Source organism: Struthio camelus, chromosome 12 (assembly GCF_040807025.1).
Source record: "Struthio camelus isolate bStrCam1 chromosome 12, bStrCam1.hap1, whole genome shotgun sequence".
NCBI lineage: Eukaryota > Metazoa > Chordata > Aves > Struthioniformes > Struthionidae > Struthio > Struthio camelus.
Window position 1 is genome coordinate 26,746,425 of NC_090953.1, and position 16,995 is coordinate 26,763,419.

Consider the following 16,995-nt stretch of genomic DNA (forward strand, 5'->3'; position numbering starts at 1 on the left):
GGGGGTGTAGCTCAGTGGGAGAGCATTTGACTGCAGATCAAGAGGTCCCTGGTTCAACTCCAGGTGCCCCCTCCACTGCTGCTTTTCTTCCTGGAGCTTCTCCTGTGCCTTGGCGGCCTGCTTCCCCATCCCTCAGTGGGAAGGCTGTGAGGGACAGACAGCCCAGCATGGACCTGGCTCGGCTTCTCGTTCTCTGGGCTCTCGCCTCATGACACCCTTGGGGTTTCCCCTTTCCTTAAGGTGCTGCACCTCCCAGGGAGGGCAAGAGCAGCCCCTCTTCCTTCCCAGGGGCTGTGCTGCCACTGCTCTGTCGGGAGCTGGAGGGCATGAGCTGAGAGAAACCCACCGGGAAACCTCCTGCCCTTGTCTAGCACACAGGTCAGGGTCTGTGACACAAGAGGGAAGGTCTCCCAACGTCACCAGTTAACGCTGAGTCTGGCTTCCACCGGCTTTTTTCCCATAAAGTGGAGCTTAAAGGCTAAACAGGCTAAACGCACCCTTTGTCATCTCATCCTTTCGCACCTGGGAAAGGTGTGTTGTGCCTGCCAGGACTGCAGGAAGTTGGGGGGGGGGGAGGAGCGAGCAGAGCCGTAGAGGGAGGGTGGGTGTTTTGCTGTGTGACCGGGCTTGACATGCTGCTGTGCTGCTGTGCAGCTGCGCAGCTGGAGGGACCCTCCGTACCCGCAGGGCTGGTCTGGAGCGTGGCCTTTCCAGGCAGCCCAAAAGGAGATGGCACCCCGTAGTTGGCAGGATTCGAACCTGCGCGGGGAAACCCCAATGGATTTCTAGTCCATCGCCTTCACCACTCGGCCACAACTACCTGCCCCAAACTGCTCTGCAGCAGTGAGCGGGTGCCCTGTGCTGTGGCACCTGGCTCCCAGGGAGTTTGAGGGCCAGGCTGTGCTGGGGCATGTCCTTTCCACTCTGTGGACACCACGCAGTCAGGCACCAGAGGCCCCTGCAGCCAGTGCTGGAGAGGCCTTGAGAGACATGGTGCCAGGGCGATGGCTGCAGCTCCCAGTGCCTGGTTGTCAGGCTGGCCTCTGGGATATGCTGATGCTGGAGGATGGTTTCACTCTCCCTCCGGCATCCCCATGGCGGGAGGGGAGAAAAGGAAGGGAGCAGTGTGAGGCATCCAGTGATGGTGGAGAGGAAATGTGTCAGGTGTATAAGAAGGAAGAGAAAGCAGAGAGCCCAGGAGTAGGAGTGGAAGGGGAAAGACTGCAAGGAAGCCATGGCCCAGCTGCGGCCTCCCCCCCCACCCCAGGTGTGAGGGTTTTGAGGTGATGGGGAAGAGCCTGGAGAGACTGTGAGAGGAGGAAATGTGTGTGCAGGGGGGCTGGAAGGAGGAGGCAGAGCCAGTTCATGAGCTGTGGGGAGCAGGAGGCACGCCTGGGTCCGCATGTGCTGGTGGTGCAATGGTGAGCGTAGCTGCCTTCCAAGCAGTGCAGGACAGGTTTTGTTCCCAGACAACACGGACAAAACGTTCTTCTTCCAGGTGCCTGCAGAGGCCCTTCCACCTCCTTCAGGGAAGTTCCTGCTGGAACACAGCTCAGCTTTCTCCAGCAAGCTCTCATCCCCTGAGGGGAGCCACTCCCCTTGTTGCAGCCTCCCTGCATGCACAGCCACGGTGGGGCACCCCACAGAGCCCAGGAGAGACAGGCCCCCTCCTCCTTCAGCAATGCCTGCCTTGGCAAAAGCACATGGAAGGCACTGAAGCGGCAGAGCTGCTGAGGGTGGAGGTTATCATGGCCAGGAGTCAAGCGCAGACCAGCTGCTTGGCAGGCAGCTGTGCTCATCTCAGGCACAGAAGTGCCCGCTGCCCCACAGCCTTCCTGCTGGCCCCAGTTCTGCCCCTGCTCTCCTCTTCCTGCCCGCCTCCAAAGCCAGCCTGGCTGGGGGCTGGGGAAGGGCAAGCTGGGCAGAACCTGGTGGGTCAGGAAGCACCACCTCCCCAGCTCCGCTGCCAGCAGGACGGCGTCCTGCGGTGGGCTCAGACCACCAGCCTTGGGGTGCCCTCTCTGCTGGTGCCACAGAGCTGCCCATGCGGGGCCTCTCAGGGCCACCTTTTCCTGCCTCAGAAATGTCCCAGCCCCCTGGATGCTCTGGGTGGGCGGGGGCAGTGTGTTAGGGCCGGGAGTGTAGATTAGGCACCATGGACAGCCCCCCCGCCTGGCTCTGGGTTTTCCTGTGTGGCCATCCCCTCCCCACACAGCTTGGGGTGCAAATGGAGCCTGTGGGCACATCTCCCTTCTTGCACTGTAAAGGAACACTGCCAAGGCCCCCTCCCCACCTCCTGCCCCCGCCCACCCATGCGCGCGCGCACACACACACGCACACGCTTGCAGAGACTGTACAGGCAAGCTTGGCTCAACGAGAGCGATTATCACTAGCGACTCCTGAAACGGTGAGCCCTGCTATTACGGGATAAGGCCATGCTACGGCTGTGCCAGTCCCACAAGTAGCTGCTGCTGAAAGGGATGGCCACATGCCCCTCTGTCCCAATCCCACCTTGTCCCTCACGCTGGCTCTGACACTCTCCTGACAGGGAGCTGGTGTAGAGGGTGATGCTGGTTGGGAACCATTGATTTACGTGGGGAGTTACTTTCTCCCGGTGCAGCTCCGTGAAGCTGCACTCATCATGGGCCCACATAAGCACCGGAGAAAGCACGAGGGAAGCAGAGAGAGGACATGGCCAGAAACAGAGCGGCTTTCGCCTCTGCAGGGCGCTTTCCTGTCCAGCTGGCTTTTCTGCAGGGCCAAACACCGTGCGCTGGGTGAGCAAGCGAGTGAGCCACGCTTTCAGACAAGCCCTGACTTGCGCATGCACAAAATATGCTCTGCTAGCCTCAAACATCTCCGCAAGCCGACAGGAAACTGAGGGCTTACTGACCTCCTGCTGCCTCAGGATGTGGGTCTGGGTGCCCCCCTGGTTATGCAAGTGGGAGGCCACCGGACCCCTTGACACAGGCACCATGGTGGCAGGTCAGGGGCCAGCTCCGTTAGGCTCTCTGCAGCTGAATTTACAACAGCTGGAGCACTGCAGGCCACTCTGCAGAACCAAGAAATGGAGGGGAACAGCTTCCAAGAAGTGGCTTTTTGTGTGGTATCTGTCACTGTTTTCCTGTACTGTAGACAAAACCAAGGTGGAAAGAGAGGGGCACCTTCAGAGCTTCTTTAAAAGCTTTTCACCATTCAGACCCCGTGCTGCTCCAGCCTCTTAGAGGAGGAGCCTGAGTGTCCGGGAGCAGCAAGCGCCGGCTGATCCCTAAGGGATGGGGAGCCGGGTGCGATAACACGACTGGCTGGGCAAGGACCTTGCCTGCCAGGGTCCCTTCCCACCGCCACCAAGCCAGGCAAACAGGGCAGGCCTGGAGATGCTAGCGAGGCTCAGCAAAGAGTACAGATCACCAGGGAAGTTCACCTGGTGATGAGGCAGGTCCGAGGTCAAGCTGGGAAGTAAATCTGCAGCTCAGGGTCAGGGTCAGAATCGGGTCTGGCAAGGGTGGTGAGGGTCAGACGCAGTCCAGTGATCACCAGGCAGGTCCATGGTGAAAAGGCAGGTCTGAGGTCAGGCTGGGACGTCAGACCGCGGGTCAGTGTCCAGATCAATGGGGTCCATGGCTAGGCAGGGACATGGCCGTGACAGAGCCAGAGACTAGTACTCCCACAACATAGCGCAGCCAGAGGAAAGGCCTAGGGCTGAGCTTAAATGGGGCTCCTGGGCCCACAGGAAGAGGGTGCATGGTGGTGGGGGGGGGAGGTCCGAGCTGAGGCTGGTCAGGGCACTGAAGCCTATCAGTGCCCTCAGGGCTGTGACAGAGGGGGTCCCTCTCTCTGCTCAGCAGTGCCAGGAGCAGGCAGAAAGAGGGCCCAGCATAGCCCCGTGGTCTCATTGAACAGTCTCCCAAGGCCACCCTCCCACTGTTCTCCAAGAACCCAGAAACTCAGCGCAGTGACTCAGAAAAATCCAGCTCTGCCCTTGGAGAATATAGGTGTCTTTCTCTCCCTGGGAATGGAGAGAAAAGTGTGACTTGGAGCTGTGATTTGATTTCAGCACACCTGAGCTCTGTATTCTTGCTCTGGACAAGCCAACATGCTGTCACGGTGCTCCTGAGTCATGGCAAGAGTACGCATGTCTTTCCCACTGGCAGGCGCCACACAGGCAAGTGTGGGACTCCGGATGGTGTAGCCCATAGAAGAGGGGTTTGCTCTGGGGTGCTCCCCAGGAGTTAGCGAACCCCAGGTGCACCATGGCTGTGGGGTTGCTGCACCCTGGGGGCACACCCTCTAACCACCCCATGATTGACAAGACCACATGAAGGAGAAGTGACACCGCAGACCCACACCACAAACATCTAGGGGCTGTGGAGCCATCCCCCACAGAACGACCTGTTACTGGGCGTACCGTTACCAACAATTGCTACCCATGCTGGGTACGAGGGCTGGGCTGGGCACGAGGTTACCTGTTGGTATGCACTCTGCTATTGACTAGAGCCATACAGCTTTTGTATACCTGTGGGCTGGCGTTGTTTCGACTGGGTGTAAAAGAGAGGAAGCCCCATGGGTTTGTTGCGGACTTGGACCCATGGTCCGCTGGCCTGCAGACCCGAGGACCCACCCGTCAGTGGGGATGCCCCTAATGTCAACAGCGTGGTGAGGAGAATCCGGGGAAAACTGTACCGGAGGGGTGGCCCGTGAGGGGCGAGAGCGGTCACCGTACCACCGTGCACCCGTGATTTAACCGTACAGCTCTGATAAGTATATGTACTTTCAGTTCTGTTATATTTCTCGCTATACTACACTGCACTTTTAGCTTTGTTATAACCTCCCATCTCTAATAAATTCTCACCCTTGACAAATGACAATCTCCCCGGTTCAGCGCAGCTAACTCGGGAATCCGAAAGAATCCCAGACACCCCTCTAGTGGCGCGTCACACCCACGCGCTTTGAAGGCTGATGAACTGAGAAGCCAAAGACTTTGCCCGCAATGCCGCCCCATGGCCAGTTCCTGGGGAAGCAAGAGGGCTTCCTTCTGCCTTGGTTGGGGACTGGAGGGCTGCGTAGGGAGGGCTCTACCACAGTAACCCCCGGGGGGAGGCTGTGGCAGTCTGAAGGAGTGTGTGTGGGGGGGGAAGGGGCTGGGGAGTCAAAGAGAAAGGACAGGACATGAGCCAAGCGCTGAGCAACGACTGAGCTCCAGTTCCTGTGGGGAAGAGGCTCACTTGCTGCCGTGGTGCAGAGGAGGGAGGAGAGTGCAGCGCTCTCTGGGAGCTGGGAATTCGTGGAACGAGACAGACTGGAAGGGATCTCCGGAGGCCTCTAATTCAACTGCCCGCTCAAAGCAGGACTAGTGCCAAAGCTGGAGCCGGTCGCTCAGTGCCTGGCCCTGACACATTTTGAATTTGCTCTCCACGGAAGGAGAGTCCAAACTTCTCTGGGCACCTGCTCCACACGGCTTCAATGCTCACTGAGTTAACGCTGCAGTTAACAACTGGCTGCACCGCTGGTGTTGGCAGCAGGGTTTTGGTTTCTATGACCGTGGGACCCTGTTTGAAGATCTGATGGAGAGAGCTGATGGAGAGAGCTGATGGAGAGAGCTGGGATCCACCTCACCAAGTGGGGCATGCGTGTCTTTGCCAACAGGTTGACCAGCCTGGCAAGGAGGGCTTTAAACTAGGCAAGATGGGGGAAGGGGAGTGTTATAGAGACAGGATAGTCAGTAAAACACTGCTCAAGTCAGGATGCCTCCAGCGGGTGCATGCAGCCAGGGGCACAGCGCGGGACATGGCTATGGAGCATCCTCTTGCACCTCTCCTGAGAAGCCTGCATGCCCCATTTGGCTCTCTGAAATGCCTGTACACCAATGCACGCGGCATGGGGAATCAGCAGGAAGAATTAGAGATCTGTGTGCGGTTGCAGGGCCAGGATCTCGTTGCAGTTACAGAGACGTGGTGCGATAGCTCACGTGACTGGAATGCTGTCATGGATGGCTATGCACTTTTTAGGAAAGATGGCTATGCACTTTTTAGGAAAGACAGGCTAGGAAGGCGAGGTGCTGTGGAGTTACTCTTTATGTGAGGGAGCAACTAGAATGTCTGGAGCTCTGCCTCGGGGTGGATGAAGAGCAAGCTGAGAGCTTATGGGTAAGGATTAAAGGGCAGGCTAACATGGGTGACACTGTTGTGGGGGTTTACTACAGGCCACCTGATCAGGAAGAAGTAGTCAATGGGGCCTTCTACAGACAGCTGGAAGTAGCCTCACGATCAGAGGCCCTGGTTCTCCCGGGAGACTTCAACCACCCTGACATCTGCTGGGAAGAGAGCACAGCTAGGCACAAACAGTCGAGGAGGGTCCTGCAGAGCACTGATGATAACTTCTTGACACAGGTGGTGGAGACGCCAACAAGGAGAGGTGTGCTGCTTGACCTTGTGCTAACAAACAAAGGAGGCCTGGTTGGATCTGTGAAGGCTGGGGGCAGCCTTGGCTGTAGTGGAGTTCAGGCTCCTACGAGGAGGAAGCAGGGCAATAAGTAATATAAGTCAGATCACAACCCTGGACTTCAGGAGAGCTAACTTTGGCCTCTTCAGGGACCTCCTCAGGGGAATCTCATGGGGTAGGGCCCTAGCAGGAAGAGGGGTCCAGGAGAGCCGGTTAATATTCAAGCATCGTTTCCTCCAGGCTCAAGACGGGTGCATCCCTCTTGAGTAGGAAGTCCAGCAAAGTGGGCAGGAGACCTGCATGGATGAGCAAGGAGCTCCTGGCAGAACTCCAACAGAAGAAGGAAGTCTACAGAATGTGGAAAAGGGGACAGGCCACTTGGGAGGAATACAGGGACGTTGTCAGAGTGTGCAGGGATGCGACGAGGAAGGCTAAGGCCCAGTTGGAATGAAATCTGGCAAGGGATGCCAAGGACAACCAGAAGGGCTTCTTCAACTACATCCTGGAGGTCCTCACTGAGCATGTGGAGGACAAGGAGGTGATCAGGAGTAGTCAGCACGGGTTCACCAAAGGGAAATCATGCTTGACCTTCTCTGATGGCCTGACTGGCTGGGTAGATGAGGGCAGAGCAGTGGACGCTGTCTCCCTGCACTTCAGCAAGGCTTCTGACACTGTCTCCCATCACTTTCTCATAGGTAAACTCAGCAAGTGTGGATTGGATGAGTGGACAGTGAGGTGGCCTGAGGACCGGCTGGATGGCCGAGCTCAGAGGGTTGTGGTCAGTGGCACAGAGGCCTGTAGCTCGCGCTGTCCCGCAGGGGTCAGTCCTGGGTCCAGTCCTGTTCAACGTATTCATCGATGACCTGGACGAAGGCACAGAGTGCACCCGCAGCAAGTTTGCTGAGGATACTAAACTGTGGGGGAGTGGCTGACACACCAGAAGGCAGTGCTGCCGTTCCGAGGGACCAGGACAGGCTGGAGAGCTGGGCGGAGAGGAACCTCCTGAAGTTCAACAAAGGCAAGGGCAGGGTCCTGCCATCAGGAAGCTGTGGATTTAGCTCCCTGAAGGGAAGGGAGAAACAGCTTTGTGCCCAGGACACCCACACTCTTGTGGGGGGACCTCTCTGTGGTCCACTGCCTGTGAACCACAGCAGTCTCTGCCCCTCGGGGGCACTTTTGGAGGCCTGGATGCTAAGAAAGCAAAGGAGAAGGTGGGAGAAGATGCTGAGAAAGCAAAGGAGAACGCAGGAGGAGCACAGACAAGGGGCTGAGGAGTGGCACAGCCACCAACCAGCCCTGGCCAGAGACCTGGAGCGCAGCACTGCGGGGAGTGCTGGTGCACGTGCCCAAAGTGAGAGGCCCCACCTCTCAGGGAGCGGGGTGGGGCAAAAGGGCCATAGCAGAGGATGGTTTCGATCCATCGACCTCTGGGTTATGGGCCCAGCACGCTTCCGCTGCGCCACTCTGCTCCCCCCAGCAGCTTTGTGGGGAGATGGCAGGGCCCTCCCTGCCACTCCCAGGCACTGACCGTGCCAGCTCTTGGGCTCGGGGGGTTGCCGTTCCTCCTGCCTGGGCCTGGTCCCACGGAGGAAAAAAGTCTCCCCCGGGAAGCCCCAAGGCCGTGGGCCCGGGCTGAAGCCGCCTTGGTTTGCCCTTATGACACCATCTCCTGCCTGGCACAGACCCAGGGGAAAGCGGGGAGTTTGTGTTTGCCCAACTGAGCTGCCTCTGCAGGGGAGGACAGAAACCCCAGAGCCAGGGGGCAGCCTGCCTGCCTGCATTGTGCTGGGAGCGCTTGCTTCCCAACGAGTGGATGAGTGTCTGATGCTCTCCTAGCCAGGAAAAGGCTCCCCTCCACCTGGAGTCACGTGCCTCTCCTGCACACAGTGCTTTCCTTGTGCAGGCTTGGTGAGCCCTGGGAGCCCCCGGTGGCTTTCTGCCCTGGAGAGGCAGGTTCCACCTCTGCTGGTGACCTGCTGCTGACACACTTCCTCAGAGCCGCTGCCCAGGCCAAGCCTGAAGAGCTGCGCTAGAGTGACCCCTGAGCCCAATGGATGCTCTCTTGCTGCCATCCCAAGGACGTTTTGGGCACCTCCATTTCAGTCCGCAGCAAGGGAAGGAGGAAGCCCCAAACCAAGTCAACCCTGCTGGCCCCTTGCTGCCCCACATGACTGTGTTGTGGCAGGGCACCCTGCCAAGGGGGAAAGCCCCATCACCTGGAAGGACTCAGGGACTGGCTCTGTCTCTTGCAAACTGCCCTGTGCTCACCAAAGACAGCAGCTGCGGTGCTTTAGTGCAAACCAGTGCTGGAGGAAGTAGGAGCAGGGAGGGCAGAGGAAGGCAGGAGTTAAGTGATGTTAGGAAGGAACTGGTGCAGGCTAGAGCAATGATTCCCAGGTGCTTTCCTGGCAGTGCCCTCTTTCCCAGGGCCCTGGACTTCTCTGCCTTGACAAAGCTCTGCTTCAGATGTGCCTTCCAGGCCCACCTGCCGTGCAGGCGTGTCAGGGCTCCTTGGCCTTGCTGGTGAGCTGACTGGCAGCTGTGTCCAACGCGGTGTCCCCACAGCTGTGTTCAACACGGTGTCCAGGCTCTCTGGCCTGGGGCCCAGAGGTGCGCCCCCTCCCCACGGAGCCCATAGTCTTCCTGGGTGGGAAGGAAACCCAGGCCTCCTGCATGTGCAGGAACCAGAGGAGCGCAGAGCTGGGCACTGCTTCCTCTCAGGCTGACGCAAGGGGAAGGAAAAATATCACTGTGGATGCCTGTTCCTGCATAGCAGCAGGGAAATACGACTGTAAGGAGTATAATTACCCCAGAATGTCTTTGTCCAGGATTTCCCCAGCTCTGCTTCCTCCCCAGGGCTGGGCATCTGGTGGCACCTTCTGTCCAGTCCGCCTCACTCCACAGCAGGCACTGGGAGGTAAGTGAGACACTTCCCCTGGAGTCCCAGGTGTAGTGCCTCTGTTGGGGTGTATTGCAGCCCTCATGTTCCTGATTGCTGTCCATGTCTGAATGTGCTCGTCTGTGGGTCTGTGCGTGCCCAGCTGTGGTGTGTCCAAAGAGTGCAAAGGAGAACTCCCCCCCCCCCATCCCCCTAGTGCAGCCTGGCCCTGGAACTCGCAGCAGGCCGGACGACATTGCACAGGGCACGTGATCACTGCTGCTGAGAGGTTTGGGGCAGGAAGCTGTGGCCGAGTGGGGAAGGCGATGGACGTGAAACGCATGGGGGTTTCCCTGCGCAGGTTCGAATCCTGCCAACTATGGGGCACCTGTCCCCTTTTGGGCTGCCTGGAGCGACCAGGCTCCAGCCCTGGACAAAGCCTCACAGCCACAGTCCCTCCAGCTGAACAGCGTGCCCGGTGAACCCTCCATCCCTCTAGTCACCCTCAGCTTCCCCCCAGAGTCGCCAGGGCGCGTGCAAACCCCCTCTCTCCTTTCCCAGCCACACAGGCTCACACCTTTCCTGACAGAGACATGCTCTCCTCTGGGGACGGATGGATTTTCTTCTCAGGGGCATGTTTTTCCCACGGGGCCAGAGCTGAGATGCACGTGCTTCTGTGATGGGAAGGGAGGCGTCCTATGTGGAAACTTCTGCAAGTTTTTGCAGCATCAGGAGAAGAGGCAGGGGCAGGGCAATGCTGCTTCCTATTCTTTTTCCTTCTGCTGCATCTTTCTCCCCTCTCAGACTCCCGGGATAGTCTTGAAAGCTCAGCGAGGGTCAGAGAGTGCCTGGGACGAGCAGGAGGCGGGCATAGGTCTGCATGCGTTGGTGGTATAGTGGTGAGCATAGCTGCCTTCCAAGCAGTTGACCCGGGTTCGATTCCCGGCCAACGCACGCACGCTTTTCTTCTCCCAGGCGCCTGCAGAGGCCCTTCCACCTCCTGCCAGAAAAGAGCCCAGGCAGGGCTGCATGCACAGGCAGGGTGAGGCACCTTGACCTTCTCTGTGGCCTTTTGCTGTGCTCACTCCAGTGTGGCCTTGTCTCTCTCGTACCGGGAAGCCCAGAAATGGACACAGCACTCCAGATGTGCTCTCACCAGTGCTGAGCAGAGGGGAAGGATCACACCTCCCTCAGCCTGCTGGCAACGCTCTTCCTAACGCAGCCCAGGATGCTGCCAGCCGCCTTTGCTGCAAGGGCTCGTTGCTGCCTCAAGTGCTGAAGGCCTTCCGGGACACAACAGCTCTGCTCTGAAATAAGTGCCCGTGAGATACCAAGCTCCTGGGGAGCTGACAGAGCCCCTAACTGCTGGAACCAGAAACATGACGGCACCAGTGGAGTCCCTGCAAGGGCACCTGGCATGCAGATGCCCAGGGGCTCCTGCAGAGGGAGGAAGGACACTTTGAAGAGCCCTGTTCACTTGCTGCCAGGTGCGGACTGGCCCGAGAGGGAAGGCAGAGGCAACAGCCCTGAGTCCGCAGAAGAGCTCCACCTACTGCAAAGATGGTGTAACTCGAGCAGCAGTCCCTGCTGGGAGATGTGGGTGGTACAGCTTTGGGAAGAGTAATGCATGAACTGGGGGACTGAACAGTGACACGGGATGTGGCTTGGTGTTTGGCTGCATGCTTGTAAGTACGAGGCCTTGGTTTGCTCCTGAGCAGCCCCGGTGCTTCTTGCCTCCAGTGCCTCCTGTAAGTAACCACCTGTCTTAGCAAAAAGAGACAAGGCCCGGATTGTCGGCTCGGCAGGCTGGAGAAACGGGCAGACAGGAGCCGCAGGAAGTTCAGCAAGGCAAAGTGCAACGCCCTGCACCCGGCGAGGAATAACCCCAGGCACCCGGGGAGGAATAACCCCAGGCGCCAGTACATGGTGGGGGCCGACCTGCTGGAAAGCAGCTTTGCAGAAAAGACCTGGGGGTCCTGGCACCCTACAAGCTGACCACAAGCCAGCAACGTGCCTTTGTGGCAAAGGCGGCCCACGGTAGGCTGGGCTGCGTGAGGAAGAGTGTTGCCACCAGGTCAAGGGAAGTGGTGCTTTCCCCTCTACTCAGCGCTCCAGAGGCCACATCTGGAGCGCGGTCTCCAGTTCTGGGCTCCGCAGTGGAAGAAAGAGAGGGCCCTACCGGCACGAGTCCAGCAAAGAGGCACAAGGATGATTAGGGGCCTGGAGAACCTCTCATATGAGGAGAGGCTGAGAGAGTCGGGACTGTTGAGCCCGGAGAAGAGAAGGCTCACGGGGCATCTTACCAGTGCGTATAACTATCCAACGGGAGGGTCGAAAGAAGACAGACCAAGGGAGTGGTGCCCCTCTTCTTGGTGGTGCCCACTGACAGGGCAAGAGTCATCGCACACAAACTGAACACGGGAAATTCAGCTTGAACGTGAGAAAATGCTTCTTTAGCGTGAGGCTGGCTGAACATTGGAACAGGTGGCCCAGAGAGGTTGTGGATTCTCCATCCTTGGTTTTCCCTCCTCAGGTTCTGGCAGAGAGAGGTAAGCTCAGGACAGGGGGGAATGCTTTCCTGTGCAGAGCGGGTGGCTAACGGAGGCTGGCGGAGAAAGAAACACCACCACGAGTCTCCAGCTATGCTGCACAACATCTTTAATGAGCAGGAAGGAAAAAAGGAAAAAAAGCAGCACAGAGACCAAGACACATGTTTCCTGGGTTGAGTGAGGCACAGAGAATTGCCCGTTTCCCCAGGACAAGCGGCATGCAAAGCGTTTGCCTTTTCCCATTCCAGCTCTACCTTGTGGCAATCACATCCTACCTACAGCAATTCCTAACCCCCAAACCGTCCTGCCGTCAGCAGGAGACTCAGCAGAGCGGACGAGCACGAGCTCTTTCTCGAGGAGCTCAGAGTGCAGCAGAGCCAGAGGCAGCATGGCGAGGCCTGGCTCTGTGAGGTGGAGCTGGGAACTCAGTGCGCTCAGGCCTCCAGCCCTTTCAAGACCCCCACCAGATCAGCCTTTCTTTTCTTTCCTCATCTTTCTCTGTGCCCTCCAAATCCAGTTCTAGCTGCATGTCCCCGAGGGGCCTGCGGCTGGTTTTCTTAAAATGCACAACAAGCGTTACATCTCACCTTAAGGCTGGATTTGAGGGCCTGGCAGCAAAGATTTGCTTAGCCCACTGCTTATTGCCCCAGGTCCGGGTGCAGTTCTGGGTGAAGCAGCAAGGATGGAAACTGATCAGATTGTCACAGCAGAAAAAGATTGGGCTGAACAGAAGTCGCAGCAATCACCTCTTAACAACACACTGCGCGCATACAAGCTCCCACGCCCTCCGAGTAACACAGCACAGGGACGCTGACCCACTTTTGGAATACGACCCATTACGGTGGGTTTCAAGCACCGGTGGACAGGCTGGTCGTACCAGATTGCCAAAACAAACAGTTCAAGCTGCGTTCAAGGTGGCAGAGGATGCACTTGGCTATTTGGTTAGGGACGATCCGCTGGAGGCGCAGATTCTTGTGTGCAGGCATCCCTGCAGCTGAACACAGATCTCCCCCTTCTGCCTGAAAGAACCCTCGCCTTCCCAACTGCGCACAACTACCCCCTTGAAACGGGAAAGAGGTAAAGTCCCTAAACATTTCCATTCACCTGCCAAGCTGAGGCAGCCCGCGTATCAAAGTTGTGTCACCACCATGACAGCAATCCAGCCCACAGGAAGAGGAGAAGTGGGGTGTGGCTGACCTCGTTCCCCAGGGAAACTTGGGGAACATTCCCAGTATTCAGAGTTGAGGACATTGCTGGCGCTAGTCAGGCCACACCAGAGCCAGATTCCACTGCCTAGGGCCCAGGGAACGATAGCAGGTTCTGGACGAGGAAGAGGAGGGCAGAGAGCAAGGCAGGTCCCTGCAAGGGAGGAAGGGCAGACAGTCACTCCTGGGGATCTCCATGGGTATGTCCTTAGAGAACTTGACGGGGGCTTCATGCTTTGCCAGCCCGGGGCTCTGACTGGGGAGTGCAGAACCGAGGCGTGGGACAGTGACCCAAAGAGGTTCCTGTGCCCTTCCCTGAAAGGGACTCCACACCCAAATTGACCCGTTTTCCTTAGCAAGTTCATCCCAGGGCCAAAAGCCTGGATGGCCTGCTTTTTTAGGAGTGGGTCAGAGCAGTGAGGCAAAAGCTCACAGATGTTTTTCCTGGGCCGTGGATGGAGTGGCCCACTCAAGGCATTTTAATTCCAAATAGGCTTTGACTCAGCCTCCCGGAACACATGGGAGCCCTCGTAACGTGGAAGAGCGGGGAAAACCCCCAAACTCCAGGGAAACGTGCGTCGGTGTGCTGCTGACTTGGGTGGAGACGGTGTCCTGGCTTCAGGCGTGCCAGCGATACCAGGGTTTTTGGCCTCGCTCCTCCACAACTGCCTCCTTCCTGAGGGACGTTTCCTGAAACAACTGGTGCCACTATGCAATCTCCTGCTCCTGCCTTTAAAGCTGTTGCCTTTCTGCTGCTGGTCCAGGGCCTGCGTGACTCAGTGCAGCCCAAACTGTTTCAGGTTGCAAGGGATCTCTGGCGGCCCTCTGGGCCAACGCCCCGTTCCAATCAGGCCAAACTTCCCAGCGACATCAGGAGGCTCAGGGCCTTGTCCGGCCAGCTTCTGAACGCTGCAATGAAGGGAGACGCCACTCTCCCATGGGCAGCCTCTTCCAGGGCTGTGCCGTGCTCCCTGTGACTTGTTCTTCCAAAGAGACAGTTGACATCTCCCTGGTTGCACCTGGAACTGTGCCCCTTGCTGTTTTGCTGTGCACCTCTGAGGAGAGCTTGGCTCTGCCTTTTCCATAACCCGCTGTAGCTGGTGGGAGACGGCAGTGTGATCCCCTCCTCCCCTCCTTGCCTTCTCCCCTCCAGGCGCCACAAAAACAATGCCTTCAACCTTCCTCATATGGCCTGTGCTGCAGGCCTGACCCTCAGCCTCTTCCTCTGCCACTAGCTCTCTCCAGGTTGTTGCCATTGCACTTGTCCTGAGGGAACAGAACCCAGTCTGGCCTGCTGTACAAACCTGCTGAAAGGCCCCTCTGTCCCACTGTCCAGGTCGCCCATAAAAAGCCTAAAGCTTTTTGGCATCTGGACTGATCCCTGAGGGAGGCCACTAGGAAGCAGTCGCCAGATGGCCCTTTTTCCCACTGAGTAAAGGCCTTTGAGCCCAACGGTCCACCCCATTTTCCCCTCACATTAGCGTCGTCAGGCTCCAGGCCGTAACTCACCGGTCTGGCTCGAAGGATGCTGTGAGAGACAAGGCCTTGACAAAGGCCTTGCTAGGCTCAAGGTGAACAGCGGTAGCAACAGCATTTGCAGCGGTAAAAGCTCTTCTTTATGTCCTTGATGTGCCCTGCCAGTTCCAACGCAGGCCAAGCTTTGCCTTTCCTACCACCATTGCGGTATGCCTGGACAGTGAGGCTCTATTTGTGCTTTCTCACCTGTCCCTGTTTTCACCTCCTGTGCTAAGCAGTCATCCCTGACTCCCTCCACAAGCCCCCAGGGGTTACCTGAGTCCCAGCATGTTGCCCTCGTGGCAGAGGCTGGGGAGCTGGACTTCCCCATGAGGAAAGGGAGTCTGTGACCTGGAAACCTCCTTGGGCTGCTACAGAAGATTTTGTCCACTTCTCATCATGAGCGGGTTGTCTCTACCACAGCGTCACTTCCCGCTGCACTGAGGAGGAGGGGGACAAGGGCTCACAGGGCAGACATGCAGGAGGGTCAGAGGCCTTGAGCCAGCGATGGCTGGGAGAACAGGGCCCAGCCTGCATTTGCTACAGGGGCTCGCAGGGCCGGCCAGGAATATGGCAAAGCTACAGCAAAGCCAGGAACTGTGGAGCCTGTTTGGAGACTGTGGGACGGGGCCTGGTTGCCAAGGGCCCTGCCCTTGCCTGGGCTGTGCTTGCTCGCAGCTCCCAGCAGGGAAGCCGTGGCTTGCGTGCAGGCTGAGGTGGTAGAGCCTGTTGGTGAGGGCGAAGGAAGAGGTAGCTGGTGTGTGGGCCAGCTGTTTGTGGCTGTGGCTGCTGGCTGCCTGTCCCATGCACACGCCAGAGCGGGGAGCAGCCAGGAAGAGGAGGCAAAAAGCAAAAGCAAGAGGGACAAGGCTGGGCGTGCAGACGTGAGCATGGGGAGTCCAGCAGTGGTGTGCATGATGCAGGGGGTGTAGCTCAGTGGGAGAGCATTTGACTGCAGATCAAGAGGTCCCTGGTTCAACTCCAGGTGCCCCCTCCACTGCTGCTTTTCTTCCTGGAGCTTCTCCTGTGCCTTGGCGGCCTGCTTCCCCATCCCTCAGTGGGAAGGCTGTGGGGGACAAACAGCCCAGCATGGACCTGTCTCGGCTTCTCGTTCTCTGGGCTCTCGCCTCATGACACCCTTGGGGTTTCCCCTTTCCTTAAGGTGCTGCACCTCCCAGGGAGGGCAAGAGCAGCCCCTCTTCCTTCCCAGGGGCTGTGCTGCCACTGCTCTGTCGGGAGCTGGAGGGCATGAGCTGAGAGAAACCCACCGGGAAACCTCCTGCCCTTGTCTAGCACACAGGTCAGGGTCTGTGACACAAGAGGGAAGGTCTCCCAACGTCACCAGTTAACGCTGAGTCTGGCTTCCACCGGCTTTTTTCCCATAAAGTGGAGCTTAAAGGCTAAACAGGCTAAACGCACCCTTTGTCATCTCATCCTTTCGCACCTGGGAAAGGTGTGTTGTGCCTGCCAGGACTGCAGGAAGTTGGGGGGGGGGGGGGAGGAGCGAGCAGAGCCGTAGAGGGAGGGTGGGTGTTTTGCTGTGTGACCGGGCTTGACATGCTGCTGTGCTGCTGTGCAGCTGCGCAGCTGGAGGGACCCTCCGTACCCGCAGGGCTGGTCTGGAGCGTGGCCTTTCCAGGCAGCCCAAAAGGAGATGGCACCCCGTAGTTGGCAGGATTCGAACCTGCGCGGGGAAACCCCAATGGATTTCTAGTCCATCGCCTTCACCACTCGGCCACAACTACCTGCCCCAAACTGCTCTGCAGCAGTGAGCGGGTGCCCTGTGCTGAGGCACCTGGCTCCCGGGGAGTTTGAGGGCCAGGCTGTGCTGGGGCATGTCCTTTCCACTCTGTGGACACCACGCAGTCAGGCACCAGAGGCCCCTGCAGCCAGTGCTGGAGAGGCCTTGAGAGACATGGTGCCAGGGCGATGGCTGCAGCTCCCAGTGCCTGGTTGTCAGGCTGGCCTCTGGGATATGCTGATGCTGGAGGATGGTTTCACTCTCCCTCCGGCATCCCCATGGCGGGAGGGGAGAAAAGGAAGGGAGCAGTGTGAGGCATCCAGTGATGGTGGAGAGGAAATGTGTCAGGTGTATAAGAAGGAAGAGAAAGCAGAGAGCCCAGGAGTAGGAGTGGAAGGGGAAAGACTGCAAGGAAGCCATGGCCCAGCTGCGGCCTCCCCCCCCACCCCAGGTGTGAGGGTTTTGAGGTGATGAGGAAGAGCCTGGAGAGACTGTGAGAGGAGGAAATGTGTGTGCAGGGGGGCTGGAAGGAGGAGGCAGAGCCAGTTCATGAGCTGTGGGGAGCAGGAGGCACGCCTGGGTCCGCATGTGCTGGTGGTGCAATGGTGAGCGTAGCTGCCTTCCAAGCAGTGCAGGACAGGTTTTGTTCCCAGACAACACGGACAA

The 16,995-nt window shown here is 58.3% G+C and overlaps 6 non-coding genes across 6 annotated transcripts; 3 read left to right on the forward strand and 3 right to left on the reverse strand.

The window, feature by feature from the left end:
• On the forward strand, positions 1-72 carry TRNAC-GCA (transfer RNA cysteine (anticodon GCA)). Its single transcript has one exon. It is a non-coding gene; the product is annotated as a tRNA-Cys (tRNA).
• Positions 73-738: 666 nt separating this feature from the next.
• On the reverse strand, positions 739-820 carry TRNAS-AGA (transfer RNA serine (anticodon AGA)). Its single transcript has one exon. It is a non-coding gene; the product is annotated as a tRNA-Ser (tRNA).
• A 7,018-nt stretch (positions 821-7,838) lies between these two features.
• On the reverse strand, positions 7,839-7,910 carry TRNAM-CAU (transfer RNA methionine (anticodon CAU)). Its single transcript has one exon. It is a non-coding gene; the product is annotated as a tRNA-Met (tRNA).
• A 2,291-nt stretch (positions 7,911-10,201) lies between these two features.
• Positions 10,202-10,273, forward strand: TRNAG-UCC (transfer RNA glycine (anticodon UCC)). The gene has a single exon. It is a non-coding gene; the product is annotated as a tRNA-Gly (tRNA).
• Positions 10,274-15,510: 5,237 nt separating this feature from the next.
• TRNAC-GCA (transfer RNA cysteine (anticodon GCA)) lies at positions 15,511-15,582 on the forward strand. The gene has a single exon. It is a non-coding gene; the product is annotated as a tRNA-Cys (tRNA).
• Positions 15,583-16,251: 669 nt separating this feature from the next.
• Positions 16,252-16,333, reverse strand: TRNAS-AGA (transfer RNA serine (anticodon AGA)). Its single transcript has one exon. It is a non-coding gene; the product is annotated as a tRNA-Ser (tRNA).
• Positions 16,334-16,995: the final 662 nt, after the last annotated feature.